Source organism: Lissotriton vulgaris, chromosome 1_1, assembly GCF_964263255.1.
Source record: "Lissotriton vulgaris chromosome 1_1, aLisVul1.2, whole genome shotgun sequence".
NCBI lineage: Eukaryota > Metazoa > Chordata > Amphibia > Caudata > Salamandridae > Lissotriton > Lissotriton vulgaris.
Genome location: NC_141685.1, coordinates 467675658 through 467695614, shown reverse-complemented (window position 1 = coordinate 467695614; position 19957 = coordinate 467675658). Strand labels below are relative to the sequence as shown.

The 19957-nt window shown below is 40.7% G+C and overlaps 1 protein-coding gene across 5 annotated transcripts in view; it reads right to left on the bottom strand.

The window, feature by feature from the left end:
* Positions 1 to 19957, bottom strand: part of MIER1 (MIER1 transcriptional regulator) — a 396268-nt gene that overhangs the window by 325801 nt on the left and 50510 nt on the right. For all 5 annotated transcript variants that reach the window (XM_086953817.1, XM_086953835.1, XM_086953836.1 and 2 more), the window contains exon 2: positions 16394 to 16450. The gene's annotated coding sequence lies outside the window, so the exon portion shown is untranslated. The remainder of the gene's footprint in view (positions 1 to 16393; positions 16451 to 19957) is intronic.

The following is a 19957-nucleotide window of genomic DNA, read 5'->3' as shown; positions in this document are numbered from 1 at the left end:
AACACCCAGCCCTCAGTTCTCACGCAGCTTGCTGCCTTGTTGATTTCCTTGGGATCCCTATCTATCAGGATCTAAGTCTGCATGGTGTTATGGCACGAGAGTTGAAAGAACTGACATCTGCAGTGTAGTGCTGGTGTCGACAGTGAGGCAATGGCACCCCAGTGCGATAGGTCACAAGAGCGCACATAACCAAATCCAGGAGAAGATAGGAAGTTACCTCTGGGTGAGCCCCTGCACAGCAGGTGTCATAAGGGTTGAGATTCAATAATAGTCTTATGTTAGGATCAGAGCTTTTAGTCACAGCACCATTTTAGTGAGTTCTAGGCTAACTTGGGGAGACAAGGCAGAATCAGGCAAGGCCCACACCATTAATCTCAAGAGAGGTCCTCGTGAGGCTTAGGTACTCCAAGTAGCACCCCAGGGGTCATCAGTGGGGCAATGTCACGGTCTCAGGGGTGGGCCTTAGCTGGGCACTGACGAATGCACCCCCACCTCCAGTCTCTCTCCTCAACTCTATGTACCAGCAGGCGGCATGGGGTTGATGAAGGGCCGCACTCCAGAGATCAGTAGATAGTGCTTGTATTGCCAGCAAAACTGGGAGCTGCACCAAGGGTCGTCCCGGAGCCTCATGCGCGGCCCACAGCAGGCCCGGATGTCTCCAGAAGATCAGGTGCCCCGATGTGGCAGCCATCCAGACAGTCTGGCTCTGGGCTCCAGTCTCGGGGGCCACACACCAGGCTAGACGCCACGCTGGTCGAGGCTGCTCGCTGCAATAACAGCCCAACCGCTCCAACTAAGGGCAAGCGATAGGAGGAAGAGCTGATTGAAGCACACCAGGACCTGTTTAGTCCCAGCCAGTTGGGTCCAATTCGGCCGCCAGGCCAAAGGCGCACTCACCGGCCTCAGATTATCCTCATCCAAGATCTCTAGCACTCCTCACATCAGAGCGGGCGTTATCGTTACGCAGCTCCACTCTCCTGCCGCAGTCAGCACCCAATAGGCAATCAGTGCCGATCATGCCCGAAATCGGTGGCACAGGTTTCTGCAGTACTCACTGCCATGCAAACCCCAGGGCCTGACTCGGCTCGCACCCAGCCGCCAGGTCCATATCCACGACCACTGTCCAACACTGGTCATGCTGGATGGTAGACAGGCCCGATCACGTTGACCCCAATCGCGTCTGTATCCATTCATTTTGCCATCGCAAAGATCCCAGGCCAATAGCAGTCGCCTACATGAGGCGATACAGCGCATGTATCAAGACGGATGACAGAGGGATCCAGATCACTCTCCGATGCGACCGGTATGTTGACGCCCCAAGTCATCTATAACTTGTTTTTTAAGAGCACGTCACACTCAACTTCCATAACTTTTAAGCACTTTATCATATATCATCCATCTAACCATACTCTCCTGTCTCGTTTTCATGTACCAAGAAAGAAGAGAAAGACAGGGGAACAGGCTCATATGGAATCATGTGCCTAAGAGTATGTCTCTTATCGATCTGGCCCTCCCAACCTCCTGCTCCTCCTCCAGTTTGAAGTAATGAATGGGAGTTGAGGTGCTGTGCTGGATATCTGCCATATTCTCACAAAAAAGTAGAACGGGCAGGACAAAGGTATTATGCAAAAAGAGATTCTAATAGTGAGAGTAAACAAAAGTATACCATTTTATTATCCTGTATGTAGAACTTGTTTACCATTTGTAAAGTACCATAACATGCTTAGAGACTGGGATCCTTTGAGATTTTCATTCATTATTGTTGTTTGTAGAGACTGGTTCATTTATTTTTGTTTTTGGTTAATTTAAAGAAGAAAGAAGGCAGAGAACACGTGAGAATAGAGATGCATAATGAGAGAGCAATGAGAAGAGAAAAATGTAAGATCATAAAGGGGAAAGGGGAGAAGGGAAAGAGTGAAGCTGGAGTAGGATTAATAAGGAAAGGGCAATTAGGGGGAAGAAAGAAGACAATGGTAACATGATCGGGAAATGGTGGGTGAAAGGAGAAGAGGCAAAGGCATAGAGGAGGAGAAGAAAAGCCTGAGGAGAGAAAAAAAAAGGAGTCAGGTGAGGTTAGGAAAAATGGGCAACAAAAATGAGAGGAATAAGAGAAAGGAAGATTTGCACCGAACAAGGTGAAGTTATAGTATAAAGGTGACCAGAAAACAAGGATGAAGGATGGGGCTGGAGGAAAAGAGGAGTATGAAGAAAAGGTGAGAGGAAAGAGGAAAAACAACAAAGAAAGGGAGGATCGATGACTCTCAATGATATGATTGCTTGAGAAAATAAAACAGCACGTCGCTCACCATACAGTTACTGTACCCAATGGAACCAATCATGTAAACACATTTCAACCACAATGAAAGTGAAGATTAATTTGTGATTTATAATGGACCTTATGAATCTTAGCACAGAAAATTCTCAAACACACAGTGGCCACACAATTGGTTCCACCGGTTGAGCTGAAAGCCACACAAAAGTTGCAAGCACTGGGAAGAGAAATCTATAGTGTAGACATCCACAACAGCCATTGAAGCAGAGAAATCCTGTGAAATCCCATGGGTATAAGGAACTAAACTGCAGCAGAATTAAGGGCGGGTTGGCGTCTGGATGTTGATTGTTACAGTCTTTCATTGTGATTTGTGAGCCTGCTCTGTGCCCTGATCGATGTGGCTGAGAGAAGACAGAGGGAATAGATGGATGATGACCAGTTTCTCGTGAACTAGCCAAATTCACCTTCCTACCTGGCTTGGGACTTACTTTAGACAGAAAGAATCAGGGGCAAGTAAACCCCGGCACATAGCCTCCTACCTCATAAAAATGGATCAGAATACGAGAAAGCAATTTTGGGTTAATGTAAAGCAAATAAACTGGACAAGTACAGTTGCCTAATTGAAATATTTTTATATTGTTGATAAATCATACAGCATAGATGAATTACTCACTATATCTTTACTGAGAACAAATACAAAATAACTGTTACTCTGAACTTGGCATTGTGGTTCAGGTAAATTTGGTCTTAAGAAGCTAGTTTGAACATCATCAAAATTCATATCCTGTCTAACAAATTTATAGATTCATGAATGTATCAGAGTACATTACGCAATATAAAAATTTAGATTGGCAGTTTTTGATTTTTAGGCAAATTCTAAAAAAAAATCATTGTTAGTGCCCGCCCCTTAACATCCAAGCAATTAAAAAGGATGGTTTGGCCTTTTCCTACACATAACATTTTTGAAATCTCTCACTGCTGCTTAATATTTCAGCAAATTGAGAATAAAATTAAAGATTTATTTTTGTTGGACATTGATGAAATTATGTAGCTACTGAATTATAAATATCATATGTATGTGCCTAGGTCTGATTTATAGAACATACCTGAATAAGAACATCTCATAGTATACTTATGGGAACTTCCTGGAATCTTAGAAAGAAGGATACCAACGTAGAACATAATTTGGATACTAAGCCATGATTTATTTGCTGAGAGAAGAACGCAATGAAATAGCACTCTGAACTTGCTTGTATTTGTAAAGATAGAAATGCATTTTTTGCGGGATCAAATCAATAAGCCTTATGATGGTGCTCTCAAGAAATTAAAATATAATGGTAGATTTGAAAAACTCAGCTAACACATGGTTCACTCAGGCACAGTAGTCCTTGAGCTTTCTCAAGGCCAATCATGGTAACAAAGGTGAAGAAAAAGTAAGAATGAACCAGAAAAGAAACACAGACAGAAGTAATGAGATGGTGACCAATGCCAATTGTGAAGCTTCTAGCTAAACAGTGGCGCTTGCCCAGTTTGGCAGCAAATCACTATATTGTGTTTTTCTGACATTGGTTTGCATGTGTGCCCATTAGTCCAGTCAGGTGAATCTTTTTGAATCTACCAATGTATTGTAATTTTCAAGAGAACCCCATATTTGAATGACTAATAAAGCAAACGATGGCATTAAACAGTGCATAAATGTATGCTGTGATTACAAATACATGCACATTCTGAATACTATGGTAACTCCTTCATTTCTCAGCAACTATGATTATGGGGGAGGAGGGTCACACCCAGAGGAGTTCTCAGCACCTGGACCGTCAAATTTAATTACCTATCTTACCAATCACTCTTTAGAAGCCTGAAGCAAGTCCATCCTCTCAGTTGACTAAAGGCCCTTTGTTCTCAAGCCATTTGTTCGATGGATTTCTATAGCAATTTCCCCAAAAATGTTAACAAATGTTAGTGAGATGGTATAGTAATTCCTTAAAAACTGTCAAAGAATAAAAAGATAACACTGAAGAAGAATTAACAACCAAGATAAGATAAGCAAGATAATAGAAGAAATTGAAGTTTGTGAAGTGTTTGTAAACTGCATAACATCACAATCAACATATAGAACATTCAATATAAATGCATCAAGAACAGTTCTCAGCATCAATCTCGAAATAGGGTGGGAGAGACAACTAGTTGGTAACCAAAAGTTCAAATGACAGTTCACAAATCCTTCAAGTCAGGAAATCATAGTCCAGATAAAGAAGGTGGAGTGGGGGGACTAGATGTTAATGAAGATGGCCTCTTGGAGTTACAATCCACCTCAGGCACTTCAAATTTGTCAAATAAGGCTGTTCAGTCTTTACACTTACAGGATTAGACTTTGAGTCAGGCATGAATTTGGGGTATGCTTGCACTGCACTTTACAGCATTTTGCCAGGTAATGTTTTCCTCATGATCATTGATGATGGTGGCTAGTTGTTTTGCTCGCTTCAAATAAAAGGCCTAAGAAAGATACACTTTCACCGTTTAATTCAATTCCTATCTAACTCCTAGAGAAAATAAAAAATATGCAGCTTTTACAGTTCATGCTAATATCACTATGCAGCGAACTGATAAGTATTTATGTTAGGAAGAAAGGATTTCAGTTGTGGAGGAGATGATAGGTACAGATGGCAGCATAGACCTACAGCACAGCAACATTATTTCAGAAATAGAAGTTTTGAAGAGATTAGCTGCTGAAGAATTAGAGAATAGAAATTGAAAGAATAATTTCAAAATATATGGTATGCCAGAAGAAACAGAAGGTGATGGCATGGTTGATTTTATTAAATGGTATATTGATACTATACAAGTCTGTCTGTTATTTAGCCCCTGAACATATAGTAGACTCATCTTTTAGGCTCTCAGAATTCCTCATCTAACAAATCAGAAAAATGCAGAGATTGTATTTTATTTTGGGGATTTTATGATTTAACGAAGGTGATAACAGCAATAAAAGAAAGAGAAGCACCATAATAGTCTGATATTAAGTTATTTTTGCACAAGATGCTGCTAGGCGAACAGCTAACAGGAGAAATACATTTCTAGATTTAAGAGCTGACTGAAATCTTTCAATGCAAGGTATTGTCTCATTCATCCTTGTCTCAACCTATTGCTGATTATGACCCAGAAAAACTATGTTTGTTTATTCAGAGTTGTGAAGGAGAAGAAATTAATATTACAAAGTCTGGTTCCTCCTGAAAGTTTAGAGTTTTTTTACTTGTGTTGTTGGTTATGAATGACTGTTTGTTATGATTCTTTAGCCACTGTTCATATTTAATAATTTTATGTTTTTTATATAATTTGTCTATATTTATTTTTGTTTTATGTCTGGCTGTAAGTTTAGTTTGCTTTTCACTCTTTATTGTCTGTCCATAACCGTCTTAATAGGTTTTCCTAAAACTATTTTCTTTTGATCTTTTCTTGTTGGTAGTGTTTGTTAGAGTCTTGATCTTATGTTCAGTCTTTTTCATTGCTGAAATCTTGACATTGTAGGTGACACGAGGTAAGATGTGCCATTTAATCTTTATTGCATCCCTTTACCAGTCCCATTTCTCTGTTCATGATCATTGTTTGGTTTCATTGTACATTTCAGCAGTTTTTTTTAACATTTACTCTTTCTTTCACAAAATATATGGTTCTTTTCCTTTCTATATATTTTTGATTTTTATTTAATGCGTGTTCTCAGTTTTTCTTTTGAATTGGTCTTCATTGTTTTACATATTGCTAAAGTTACCATATTCCTACTGTGCAAGTGAATGGCATATTGACTATATGCAGATATGAATGTTGAGAATTGGCTTTAGAATATCAAGGGATTAGGTAGTCTAGTCAAAAAAGAGAGGGTATTGGCACATTTGTCTGAATTAAAAACAGATACAGCTCTTTTACTAAATATATTTATTGAAAACAAGATTGCTAAACTATTGCGAGGTGAGAGCTATACCTCTCCAATAGTTAAGTTAAGTTATTTTATGTCAATAATCGCTGTCTGTGAAGACAGGATCAAGACAAAGAGATAGTGAGGTTAGATGAAAATGTATAGATTGGACACTTAATAAAAATTCACTATGGTTCTTTAATGTATGTGACAATATGCAGGTCAGTATTAAATCATTGGACAGTAGAAATGATAACATTGTCTTGGGAGGTGACTGCAACCAAATATGTGATCCATTTCTTTATATAAAACTTCTACTGTTAGTTATATTCAGAATTTGGTACAAATTCTTTTAATCCCTTCCACGCGGGGCTAATTCCCCCGTGGTGCGGGGCTGCACGCGGTGCTGCCGTGCTCATATCAAGTCCAGCTCGTCATGCTGCACAGTGGAGCTGTGCTCATGACGAGCTGGACTCGTCATGACTCCGCCAACTCTTTTAGAACGCCCAAACAGGCGGGGAATTCGCCGCCGCGTGCTAGACGCCGCAGCAGCATGACGAGTCCAGCTCTTCATGAGCACACGACCACCGTGCAGCATGACGAGCTGGACTCGTCATGAGCACGGAAAGGGTTAAAGTCTTGATGGATACCTGTAGGTTGTATAACCCAGCTATACATTAATAAATTAGTTTTTTTGTTTTCCCATCAGATGATTCATAGTTATGTTTTGATGAGTTTTTTGCTTCCAGAAATATATGTAAATGTATATATAATTTAGCAACAGGTGCTATGTTAATTATGAATTATGCTTAGTTAATCCTGAATTTGATGCAATGCCGGCTAGGATAGACTCAGGTTGATGTACTTTTATCAATATGGTATTGAGTTATAATACATTTATTTCAGCATTTTAAGAATTTGCTGCTTAATTCTGTGTTTCACAAAAAGAAGGGGAATCGGGATGCCAAATTATTTAGGATGCTTTTATAACATAACTAAAGGTTATTACCTTAGTTTCTAGAAAGAGAAAATGTTTAAATAGTATCTTTACATATTTGGAAAATACCTAGACTTTGGCACCAGTGGCGTAACAACATCCCCCACAGACCCTGCAGTGCATGAGTACCCTTTTGGCACTGGCAGGGCCCTGCACAGATACCATCAGACTGGGCATGGAGCATAGGGTCCCCCCCCCCTGCATGTACTTTGCAGGGGGCGGGGCTCAAGTTTCGTTATGCCCCTGTTTGGAACATATGTATTATACAACCAAATCTAAAGCATCATTGTGTGAATTTGTTAAAGCTAGGATGAAATTTACTAAGAAAACTACCAAAAGTGCATGTGGCTATTTACCAAAGGTTAATTCAGAATATTATGGTGGGCAAATTAAATCAGGGAAACTACTACCTAATTAAAAGTCAGAAAAGGATAATATACCTTAAATCAATTAGTGCAGATAAGGGTAGAGTTGCAAATCGGATTCTCATGTTTCTGATTGTTTAGTTCAATTTATTTATTTTTATTAGTGTACACTAACGAGATGCCAATGTTAACAATGACAGACCAGATGAACCTAAGATGTCTATTATAGATGAAGATATTTAAAAATATTTCCAATGCTTTTGCCATGATAAAAAAACCTGAATAAAGCTCCTGAGCTGGCTGACTTCTCTATAGGATTTTAATTATGTTAGTCCACAATTTGAAATCTTTTATGGTTTAAGAATACATTTGAGACAACAAGTCTGATGGCACTTTTTGGAAGCATTGTGCTGAATACCTAAAAAGAACAGGGCCATTACAAGATATAGTGATTGCAGACGGCTATCTGTTAATCTACATAAACTGCAAATATATTGCTAAAATATTAGCTCTATGGTTAGGCACATTTTGTCATAGTTTGCTTGGATTAGAGCAAACTGGTTTTGTTAAGGGTAGACTCATTACAGACAATAGAATCATCAAGTAAAAGGGGAACTCACTTAAGCTAACGTAGGTTGCCTCCCAACCCATCTTAGAGGGGCATCTCTTGTTTTAAAAGGACTCTCACCCACGGGTTCTTAAGGGCATGCTTCATCGAGTCCTTGCCCGGATACTTTCTGTATCTGGACAAGTTACATTTTGACCACCAAGTGAACAGTTGTTATCATCGGGAGGGATCTATGCGTAAAACTGCCTAGAGGTACCCTAATAGTTACCAGAACATTTATTCTGGGGTCCATTAGCTAGATTAAATATGAAAAGCAATGCTTTTGAATAAATTAGTTAGCTCTAGCATCTGATGACCTACATTTTTCAACCAAATTAATATGTCTGATTGGTCGACTGGCTTTTGTCTGGACCAGACTTAGATCTCTAACTTAATTATTTCTAAGGTAAATACACAGTTTGTGTGAATAGTGTAGGTCGCTCATTCATACATGCCACACGTGCAAACCATCCAGAGTCATTGTCTCAGTTATGTATCTGTGGATCGAAAAATAGGACAGCATTAACATCCACAGCTAGTAGCGGATGCTGTGAAACACACTTTGAGAACTGCACACATCTATTTATGTATAGTGATGAGGAGGGACACACTCAATGCTATTTATCACCATTGCTCCTATTTCTAGTGATCCTGTCATGATCTTTAGTGAAAGCAGTGGTGTGTTAAATTCATGCATGTTAGGTGGAGTGTGATCAATGTCATACTTGGTAGGTGTGCCTATCGTGCCCCATAGGGTATAAGGGATAGGTAGACCCTGTAGTTTAGGGGAAAGAAAAAGAAACTTTGGACCCATTAGGAGCTGTGATTAAAATGTTCAGCAGTTAAGGTGCCTCCTTCCTCCACTAAGACTTACTTTGCTAAAGGTCAGCACCTGTAAACCCCCTACTCGGCTCCTCTAATCCCTGCATTTACCTGGGGCTCCTTGTGGATACTATTTGAGCATTATTGCCTCTAATTCAGCATCACATGGTGTGCATATGCCCGCGCTGTGACGTTGTACACCCACACCATGTGGTACCCAGCTGACCTGGTATGTACAGTAACCACTCGTCATTGAAGGTAGAAAAAGGCCCACATGACTGTCCCAGGTCATTCAGGATCTCACACTTTTTATCATTTTAATCACAGACATCAGGCAATGGAGAGCAGCCCAGGAAATTATCTAGCATGCTAGGTATAAGTATAGTCAGAAGGTCATAGGGTTATCTTTGATTGTTATTCCCATATTCAGTGTACCAGTGAGAAATTGGCTGGGTGATATTTTAGTAACAAAAGCCATAGTGTGTGGGTACTGGGTGCACCGCTAGTTCAGAGAGAAGACTCCCCCGCAGGTACTCTCCATTTGGAGTGGTCTGGAAAGCCCTGATACCCATGTTTTTTTAAAGGATGTCCACCATGCAATCGCTCATCCTAGCCCTCTTGGTTAATAATCTATAAATCCAGCATTGCTCTTTTTTCAAACAACCCCCCATTCAGGTTTTTTGTCATGCTATCTAGCTGTCCAGCAATGACCCATTTCATGCTGTCCACTGTATGTCCCTACATGATGTACTGATTCAACATTTTGGTGGTGTTCCGTTTGGAGTGAAGGTTACTACGATGTTCGCAGATTCGAGTTTAAACTTTTCTGCAAGTCATCCTAAGTACCTAAGTTGGCAAGGGCAGGAAATCATGTACAACACTTATCAGCTGGCTTTTGATTCATATCTGGACTCAAACCCCCTTGTTGCTAGAAAATGCGCACATCAAAGGAGGGGATTTCTTAGTTAACTAAGAGTGTGTGTGAACTTTAGATGCGAGTCACAGTTATTCAGCAAGGAGAGGAATTTCCAGTCGCCTTACCATATTACGAGCACATCATCTATTTAACTGCGGGGCTCTAAATGAGTTGGTGTTGCACATAATGAAGTTTCTCTCAAAATTATGTATATATAGGCCCATTATACTGGGGGCAAAGGCACTCGCCTCCATGGAAGTACCAGGAGTTTGCAGGTACAAGGAGCCTTCAGATTCTAAAAAGTTATTTGGTAATGCTAACCTAGCACATTCTAAGACAAAGTGTTAGTAGGTTACATATTCCGAGTTTTCAAAATATAGAAAACAAAATATCTAGGATTTCTTAACCAGACTGACAATTATAAGAGTAATGGGCGCAGGGTCGCTTTCCATATTTTTATACTGATAATTTAGCTTTTTGTTTAAAGCAAACATGGGTTGTGGGTTGCTTATGAGGACATGGATATTAACCCTATTTGCACTCATATATAAAAGGAGATTTCCCTATTTTGTTATTTTATATATGGCACAGAGCAAACACAAACAGATGATGGACGGAGAGCTGAAACTTTTCAGACACTCACCCCCAGTCACAGATCTGGGTTGAATCCCTCATCGTTCTTTAGCTCAATTCGCCACCCCAATTCAGACCCAGCCATACGCAAATCAGTCTTGACCCTGTCCCTCATGGGAACAGTCCTGCCCAAAATGCCATGCCAGTTCTTTCCTGGACTGGAAACAAGCGTCCTGGGACCACTTTCGGGGTAACACCCCTCACGAGCCAGGCTAGCTTGAATCCAGTGGCAAAATGAGCAAGGGACCCACATCTGGTCATACCCGTCAACTTAGGGCGAATAAAGCAAACACAAGGAGATGATGGATGGAGCTCTAAAACCTTTCAGACACTCACCCCAGTCACAGATCTGGTTTGAATCCATCATCATTCTTTAGCTCACTTCGCCACACCATATGCAAGTCAGTCCTGCCCCTGTTCCTCATGGGAACAGTCCAGCCCAAACTGCTAGTGCTCCATCCCATCCCCAGTCCATGTAAGCCTTTCTAAGCCCTCTGTACCTCCAATCTGTCCCCCGGTGCAAAAGCCAATTGGATGCTTGTGGTGAAGACTTCTTTTTTATAATGAGTGGGGTGGCCCACCCACATATCGGGCTAAGCCCCCACCCCAAAAATGGTGGTAAACAGTCTTCCTGCACTCCTCAACCCCAACCTGGGGCAGAAAGGAGAACTTTACCTCTTATCTGCTGCCATGGGGGCAGAAAGCCCACTAGACACCAAGGAGTTATTATTTTTATTACAACACAGTTTAGGGATGGCCCATTCAGGCATCAAGCCCCCACCTCAAAAGGGGCAAACAAATATTTCTGCCCAACCCAGGGACACATTTTGGAACTCTACTCCTACTCTGCCACCTGGGTGGGGCAGTAGAAAACCCACTAAACACCAGGGAATGTATGTGCCATATAAAAAAGGGAAAGAGTGGGGGGATGGACTGGATAAGGTTTGCCCACAATCTTCCCCAGGTGTTAGAAAAAATGTTGCGCCCATTCTGGACTAGCAGCAAGGCATGTTGCGTGGGTTTGTCGGACGACTTGTACCTCTGTGGTAAAACTGTGCATGTGTTGGGCAACATAAATGTCAGGATTGTGCCAGACTGATTCCGTACACACCCTCAGGATATGTTGGCCTATATGCCGCTAAATTAGTGTGTACCTTCTGCACCCCTGACCTTAGAGGGTAACAAATGTGTTTGAAACCTCAGAACATGACAACCCTGATTCGCCAAGGAAATCATAGTAACAGATCTAGAACTCTTTGGTTTAGTTACTCATGCATACCCAAAGAAATACACAGTAAATACTCAGCAATGCATTTCAATATTTATTGAAGCATTGTGATTCTTGTATAAAATATGTGCGTTGCAATAATCAATAAATGAAACAGATTAGTGCGATAAACATTACGCGAATAGTGAAAAATATGAACCATTACACCATTGCGCTATAACAGTGAATACATGCGGTCATATAAGTACTGTTATAGTGTACTCCTGTCTAGCACTGCCTAATCTAGTGGGTGGGTGATCTGACGGGTGGTCTGACTCTCCATTACCTGGGCGTAGGGTCATCGGGCTGTCCGTCTTGGTCGTAAGCTGGACATCCCTCTTCACAGGAGTAAACGAGAATCAGCTGAGCTGGAATCGTACCCCCCCATGCTGCCATGACAAACCCCCAGTTCTGGACACTATTGTTTATTCTATTATGATAGCTCTGTTGCCTCATGAACAACAACAAGGCAACAATATTCGGGCAGTGAACTTTATCCTGTGTAAGAAATGTTCAAGGTGCTGTGATAATGTTTCTACGAAGTGGAAATGTAAGCAATGCAATTTCAGAGAATGTTCTCCTACACAGAAACGCAAGCAAATGTATGCCAAATGTCACTGTATAAGAAGGAAGGCAATTTAAGAAACCTTAGTATGTGAAATGGCGATGTTTCTAAACTGGCCTATCCTAACCACGTGACAGGGGAGCAGCCCTCACTCCATTTTGTATTACTGTTTTAGCCTATTCTCCCAATGGTGTTTAGTGGTCTTTCTGTTCCCTTGGGGCAGATTTTGGGTAAACAGCCTTAATCCACCCCCAGGCAGGCAGAAAGACTGACACATCTGTTCTGGTGTGGGGCACAGCACAGTGCTGGGGCAAAACCCCCCATTTTTGGGGGTCTATTTTTCCTATAGAAAAGGTGGCTTTTCTGTTGTCCTGGGCAGAGTTTGAGTAAACACCTTAAGTCCATCCCTGGGGGTGGGGGAGGCAGAAAGACCAATGAACCCACGAGCTCACTAACAGACAACATTTCAACTATCACCAAAAACCCAAATCTCCGACTTGTGATGCTTGGGAGGAGAGTTTGGCTCTTGCAGATATATCACCAGATTCAGTTGACTAGGTAAATTGTTCTGTACTGAATTAACTGACTGATTTGCATATGGCTAGATCTAAACTGGAATAGCATGGGAAGCAAGAAAACAGTAGATTTAGGCCCAGATCTCTGTACTGGGGTGAATGTATGACATTGTTCAGCATTCTATCCATCAATTGTTCTTTTTGCATTTGTCGCCCGAGTGGGACAGGTATGCCCAGACATGTGTCCCATGCACTCCATGCCACTGGAGTCAAACTAGCCTGGCTAATGAGGGGTGACATCCGAAACTGATCCTAGGATGCTTGTTTCCAGTCCAGGAAGGACCTGGCCTCGCAGTTCGGGCTGGATTGTTACCATGGGGAACAGGATAAAGACTGATTTGCATATGGCTGGGTGTAAACTGGAATTGCATGGGGAGCAAAAAACGATGGATTGAGGCCCAGATCTCTGTACTGGGGTGAATGTTTGACATTGTTCAGCATTCTGTCCATCAACTGTTATTTTTTTATATGGCACAGAGACCACATTATCTTTCGTCTCTAATAAGTAGGAACATATTTTGTCATTTTCATTTTCAAGGATGTGTCAGAATACCATGACGTTTTTGATTGACTTATTTGGCATAATAATTTAAATTAATTACAATTGGCATAATAAATTAAATGTAAGAATAAAGTATTAAATTCGTTCAGGTGGAGGGGAAAGTCGGTTATGTGGGTCAATCAAATTGTCAAAAATAGCACTTTATTGTCTTTTCATTTCTGTGCAAATAATCTACCTATTTCTTTTTTGGGCAATACCCTGAATTGATCTCCACCATTGATGTCGCTTTTGATCACACTGCAGAAGTGAAGAGATCTGGGCATTGCATACTTATTGCTTTTGTTCAAAGCGGTGGTGTCCCGAGAACATATTTTATTAATAAAACTCTAAGGTTTACAGACGTTCGTAAGGACACATCCAAAATAGGGCTTATGTGGGAAAATTAATTGAATCTAAATTGGGCCATACATCTTTGGAATAGGATTTGGTCTAGAATTAGTTGTACATCAAGATCAGCCAGTTCTCCTCAAACACTGTTGTCTATATTTTTATACAGACTAGATTGTGTTCACCCTTCAGATGCTGTTCTTCAGCAAATCTCTAATTCTTCATGTGATGCTTCTTTGTCATATACTTTTTTTTACACAAACAGGGCCAAAGTGCAAACTATGAATTGCAATGTCAATGGAAAATTTCAGAAAATCTGCAATGCATCCTCCTGTTCAACGTTTGATAATCATCAATACAAGGAAAACATTGCAGATCATGTAAATCTCAGGAATCAGGAAATACAAGGATATGTTGCCTTTCCTTTTCAACCAAATGAGCACCCAAGGCGGCAGTGTTTTAGCTGATCAAAAGCTACAGACAAGTGGCTGACCCATCGCTGACTAAAAGGAAGTAAAGGAAGTATAGCCGTGGTAGAAAATCATTCTAATTTTGAAAACCTTTCTTGAGTGTACTGTGTATTAGTCTATTAATTAAGACTGTCGTCTTTTCTGCGCTGTTCCGCCATTCAGCTGTGTGGCTAAATGCGTCCCAGTCCAGTTTAGATAAACAGCAGTCATTTTGAAACTGTGCTCTACTTATTTTGTTCGAACTAAAGAAATCAGAAAGTCTGTCAAAACAGGTGGCCTCCTAGTCAATGACCTCATCAAATTGGGGATCTTGTGCATAAACTGGAAAATCCTAAACTAGGTTCTGAGCCAGAGAACTTGAAGGATTGTTCTGATATTTTGAGCATACCAGAACTTCATGACCCGTCAAGGCTCTTAAGTTGCTTGGTTCCAGTACAGCAGCAGAATGCTGCCCGCAGTGACTTGAAGCGAAGATCTTGAAAACATCACCTATTCATCTTTGCCATATAACAGCTTTTAATTGCTTTGAGCACTAGTTGAAACCATAAACATTTCGCTCTGTTATTTAACCAGTTATGTGTATTCAGTTTTCTTAATTGTACTTCAGAAATGTTTACTGTAATGCAATTGTTCTCTTTTGTATATTAATTGACGTATGAGATACATCGTATTGTGTTAATAGGTGCCTTGCAAGTAATCACATTTTTGGCATTGTTGTAATAATAACAAAATAAGCAATGAAAAAGCCTATCAAATCGAACTTGTGATGGCTTGAATTGTTAAGTCCAAAGATTGATGAAGTATGGTTTATTTTTGCCTCTTTATTTTCCCCACAAATACCGATCGTATTCAACACTAAAATACTTATTTTAAAACCAATGTGTGTATATATATTATCTTGTTTTCCTCCTTCTTTACCTTCCGCAAAGACCCGGAGGTCAATTGTCTAATAAAAACTTGGAAGCTGATCAAAAAAAGTCACCATGAAACTTAGTGGGAAATGAGTCCCAAGAGTGTCTGGACCACAAATATACAAATAACTTGAAATTCTGAAGAGAGCAGAGCTTCAAGAAGAATAGTGTCAGATAAATGTGAAATGCTCCGTCTATCACTTAATGTAACTGATGACAGCCATTAATGTTTTCTTAAGACTACTTAAATCTGTTAACGCAAAGTTCCACTACCGAAGCTGAAGTCAAGAGCACTTAAAGTGTGATATGACTTACAGAAACGACGTGCATATGTTAATACTTCTGAAGACACTTTGCTCTCGGTCCCTCTTGCTCCCCTGATCTCATCCTTGCACCAGCTCGTTAGAATTACGAGCACGTGACTGATTCTAGAAACTTCTTAAATTGGGTATATATATATATATATATATATACACATGTGTGTGAGCTCCACCCTTAGGCACATGCTGGGGAATCTCGTGCTCAATGTTTCGGTGATTGACAGCTTATAATAAATGTATGTACAGGCTTAAGGGAATGCTCAACTCTGACGTTTTCTTCAACAATCTTGGTATTTTGGCTGAGACTTGACTGGGCTGGGCTGGGACTGCAGCTGCAATCTATGAGCCAAGGTGGACCAAAGAAAAGGCAGAGTTTGTTTTGTAACTAATGGTATACATTAAGATCTTTTCATTACTATTGTTGTTTGGAATAAAGGCATCTGTTAGAGAATAAAGGAATGGGAAAGGCTGGGTAGGAACAAAAGGGGTCTGGGTTAGTAGAACATATATTGTGATACAACCCAAAGGAAGAGCACAGGAGGGTCTTGAAGATGGGCAGCCTCCTGGAGTGATGTGAACAATGATGGCACCTTAAACGATCGCCCAAATGCACTACTACACTAACCAGGCCTAAGAGATGAGGGGGACGGTTAGAGTACATGCATCATGGTGCCCATTTGATCTTTCCAACATATTGAGACAGCTCCCTAAGATCTGGGAAAACCCCCAACAGTTTACAGAGCAAATACAAGCAATCTTTGAGCACCGACTTTATAGGTTATCCCAAGTGTTTAGTTCTATTTTACATTAGGCAGTCACCATTCAACATACTAGACGTGCTGTCTGCTGATGTTCTGGAGACAACACTCACCTTGGCAGACTTGCTATCCAGTATTCCACAAGCATCGATCACTGTTGATGTGAGTATCTAACGATTAAAGACATAAGAAGAGACATTGCATCAGCATCTGAAGTTTAGCAACTATGTGATAAGGACAATTTGACACTTTTGATAAAACTAATGGAGTAACCAGTTCTGCAGCATGCTAAGCTTTACATACATAAAGACTATAATGTCATGTGTATAAAAATAGTAATGGGAGACTAAATTTACAGCTAGATATATATTTCAGCTTTGATCAGGTACACAGAAACAACTGCAATTCTAGACACATGAGTAGCTAAATGTGAAACAGTGTTGCAGTGTGCAGAGGTTACTAGAGAAGCTCTCTAAAAGACCACTAGTGTACAAAAAACATAATAAGTTTAGATTGCTCACAATGAGAGTATATATACACATATTCCTGTAGCATGTAAGCTTGCATAAGAAAAAGTTAAATTGTTATCCTTCTCTGTGTGATTAACACAAGTAGCTCAGGTCGTAACTTTATAGTTATACCCACTGCAGACGTGCAACAATAGATACCCATATGGTCGCATGATTCTAAAAAGGCTGGGCATCCTGATCACACTAAGACCATGACATCCATCCAATGTCCCTTTTGGAGGGCAACTCTACAAGAGAATGTCTCTAGCTAAGTAGCTTCCTTTGCAGAGTGTGCCCAATGAATGAGCATTCACAAGAAGCTGGCTGTTATTCTGCAATTAATACCGGTTATGCCAGCTCTGTGCGACACGGTGTCAAAGAATTTCATAGTAAAGATCTCATTAACAAATTGGTGCACCACAATATTAGTAGTTATCAACCATCTACCCAAAAATGGGCATTTTATTTCATTGAAGAGTCCCCCAGCAGCACCAGGTAATGTACAGGTCTTTTTGCAACACGAAATGAAATTGCACGGCATACTTAGTGTGTTGATCATGGATCATGGTTCACAATTCATGTCACAGTTTCTAGTCCATACTATGCAAAATACCTAAAACTGAAGTCAGTCTGTCTACAAGCTATGATCTACAGACGAAGAGTCAAACTGGGAGTGTGAATCAAATATTAGAGTAATACCTCTCTTTATTAGCATTACAACAGGAAGACAACTAGAGTGAGATACTGTGGTTGACAGATTTGGTCTGCAATACCATTGATCACAATGCTTTAGGGATGTTTCTGTTTTAATACTCTACTGGGGTTCAATGTAAAAACCTTATCCATTAACTGAAGAGTTAATTCGTAACCCATATTATCCATACAAAAATACAATGATAAACTGCACACAATCCAGGAGACCTCACGGTGATATGTGCGCTATATAAGAACGTATGACATTGACATTGACACCAAACATTTCGTCACCATTTGAAACAAGCATTTGCAATGCAATAGGTATCGCATTTATGAGAGTTTGAGCTATTGGCAGTGTAAATGGCAATGCCTTTTATTTATGTGTTCTTTTTAAAACAGATAAATAAAAGGTATTGTAATTTACAATGCTAATAGCTTAAACTCTTACAAATGAGAGACCTATTGCATTGCAAATGCTTACTACATTTTTTAAAAGCCTTAGGACAGAGCATGTCCTGCCTGCAGCAGCAGGCAGGCAGGGCAACGCAATTTTAGAAAATAGTGCTTGAAAGCTGTTATTAAAGCCTACAGAGTAACAACACACATAACGGGGGTGTCGCCATGAGAGGTTACAAAATGAGACAAGGTGGTACTAAGGAGGGACTTCTAAGCCTTTTGACTAATGAACAGTCACAGTTTACAGTGGACAATCACACAACCCAAAGCAAAATATGGGTGGAGAGTGGGTGAAGCTTCAATTCCCTATCCGAATACAGCATGCCTCGCAGAGCAGCGTATGGGCTGCCCAGGCTCGACCTAAAAAGGCCAATTTAGATCCACTTGACGGGTTGACATGGGCTAGTGCTGTAACACTTTCACCCAACAAGATCTTAGGCGTTTTCTGTGATCCACTGGCTCACCCTACATCCAGGAACATAATGTGCTGGGAGAATTTCAAGTCAGCTAGGAGCACAGAGAACACTTTGCTGTATGTTAGGGAAAGGCTACTTGAGGTGGTGAACGTAGGGCCCAGCAAAGCTTTTTGGATGTCTGTGCATCTCAACCGTTTTTAACATCATCAACCACCCACCCTTTTTTCCATCCCTCTTACTAATAACCTAAGTCTCCTTGCTCTCTCTTAAGTTGTTTTAGGCATTTCTCTCTAATAAGCATTTCAAATATATGAGGAATGACAATGCGGCCTCAGTATAGGGTGCATTGTGGATTTGCACTGGGTTCTCCCCTATTTCCTGTGCTATTTACCAACTCCTTGAAGCCATTGCATGCTCTCTTGTATTCGTGTGGGATTGGTTTCCACATACATGCCAATGACATTCAACTGATTCTACTGTCATTTGTGTTGGCTCTTTGCAAACTTGGGCTTTAAGTCCTTAGGAGCGTTACTAGAAAACCAACTATCCGCATAAGCAGAGGCAAACTCTCCCGCTACATTTTGTGCTTTCAATATTCATGTGCTGGGCAGACTCCGGAGAAGTAGAATGTTTTTAAAGAAATAGGTGGTCCTAGCCAAGTGGGTGTTCTGCATCAAAAAGTAAGGACGTGCTAGAGACTGAATGTTTGCCAGGTGCTGGTTCGCCAAGATATCGAACAGGTTTTGATTTGGCATTTGGAATTTGTCGTAGTTTGTTTGGTCAATGTAGGCTAGAAGACAGATTATGAATAACCAGTCCTTTTACCGAGGATCTTACAGTTTACGCATTGATTTGTAGCTGTCAGTAAAGCCTGTTTATTATGCTTTTTCCACATTCCATTGTATAAGAGATACACGTTTACGTTTATAGCAGTAACAGCTTGGGGGCAGTGTTTCTTCACAAAAGTAAAGAGAAGGATTATTTTCCGTGCTGCAAAACGTTGTAGCAAGCTAATTTGAATTTCTCACGCCACAGGGTTTTAATGAAGTACGTATTGAAGAAGAACTTTCACGTGTTGTGTTTTTTGGGACAGGTCCGAACTTCACATTTAGAAATGAAACTAGGGTTAATTCTATTAATTGTACCGTCTGGATATAACCTGAAATTAAATCGCCCTTTGTGTTCTGGTAATAGTAACCCAAAAAACACAAGTTGTATGTGAAAACGCCTTTTAAGACAGGGAGCTATGCATCACAATCTACAACACTGGCCATAGTTTTCCAAACTAAACGCAAACTCACTAAACAGAAAGCATTCCTGTAGTGACCGGCTGATCACCGTCTAGTGTGACAGAATCCTTCGGATGGCAAATGGTGATCACTTTCCCAGCCGCTTTGATGTTCTCAGTGGCTGCGCGGCTCACTGAGAACATCAAAGCGGCCGCGATAGTGATCACGCAGGCTGACAAATGATGTACGCGCCCGGCGCACATGCACTGTACCCAATCCGCCTGCAGACTTTAAGAGCACTTTGAAAATCCACTTACCTAATATCTCGCAGAGCATCACTTACGCGATAGCTAGGCGAGACCTAAAAAGTA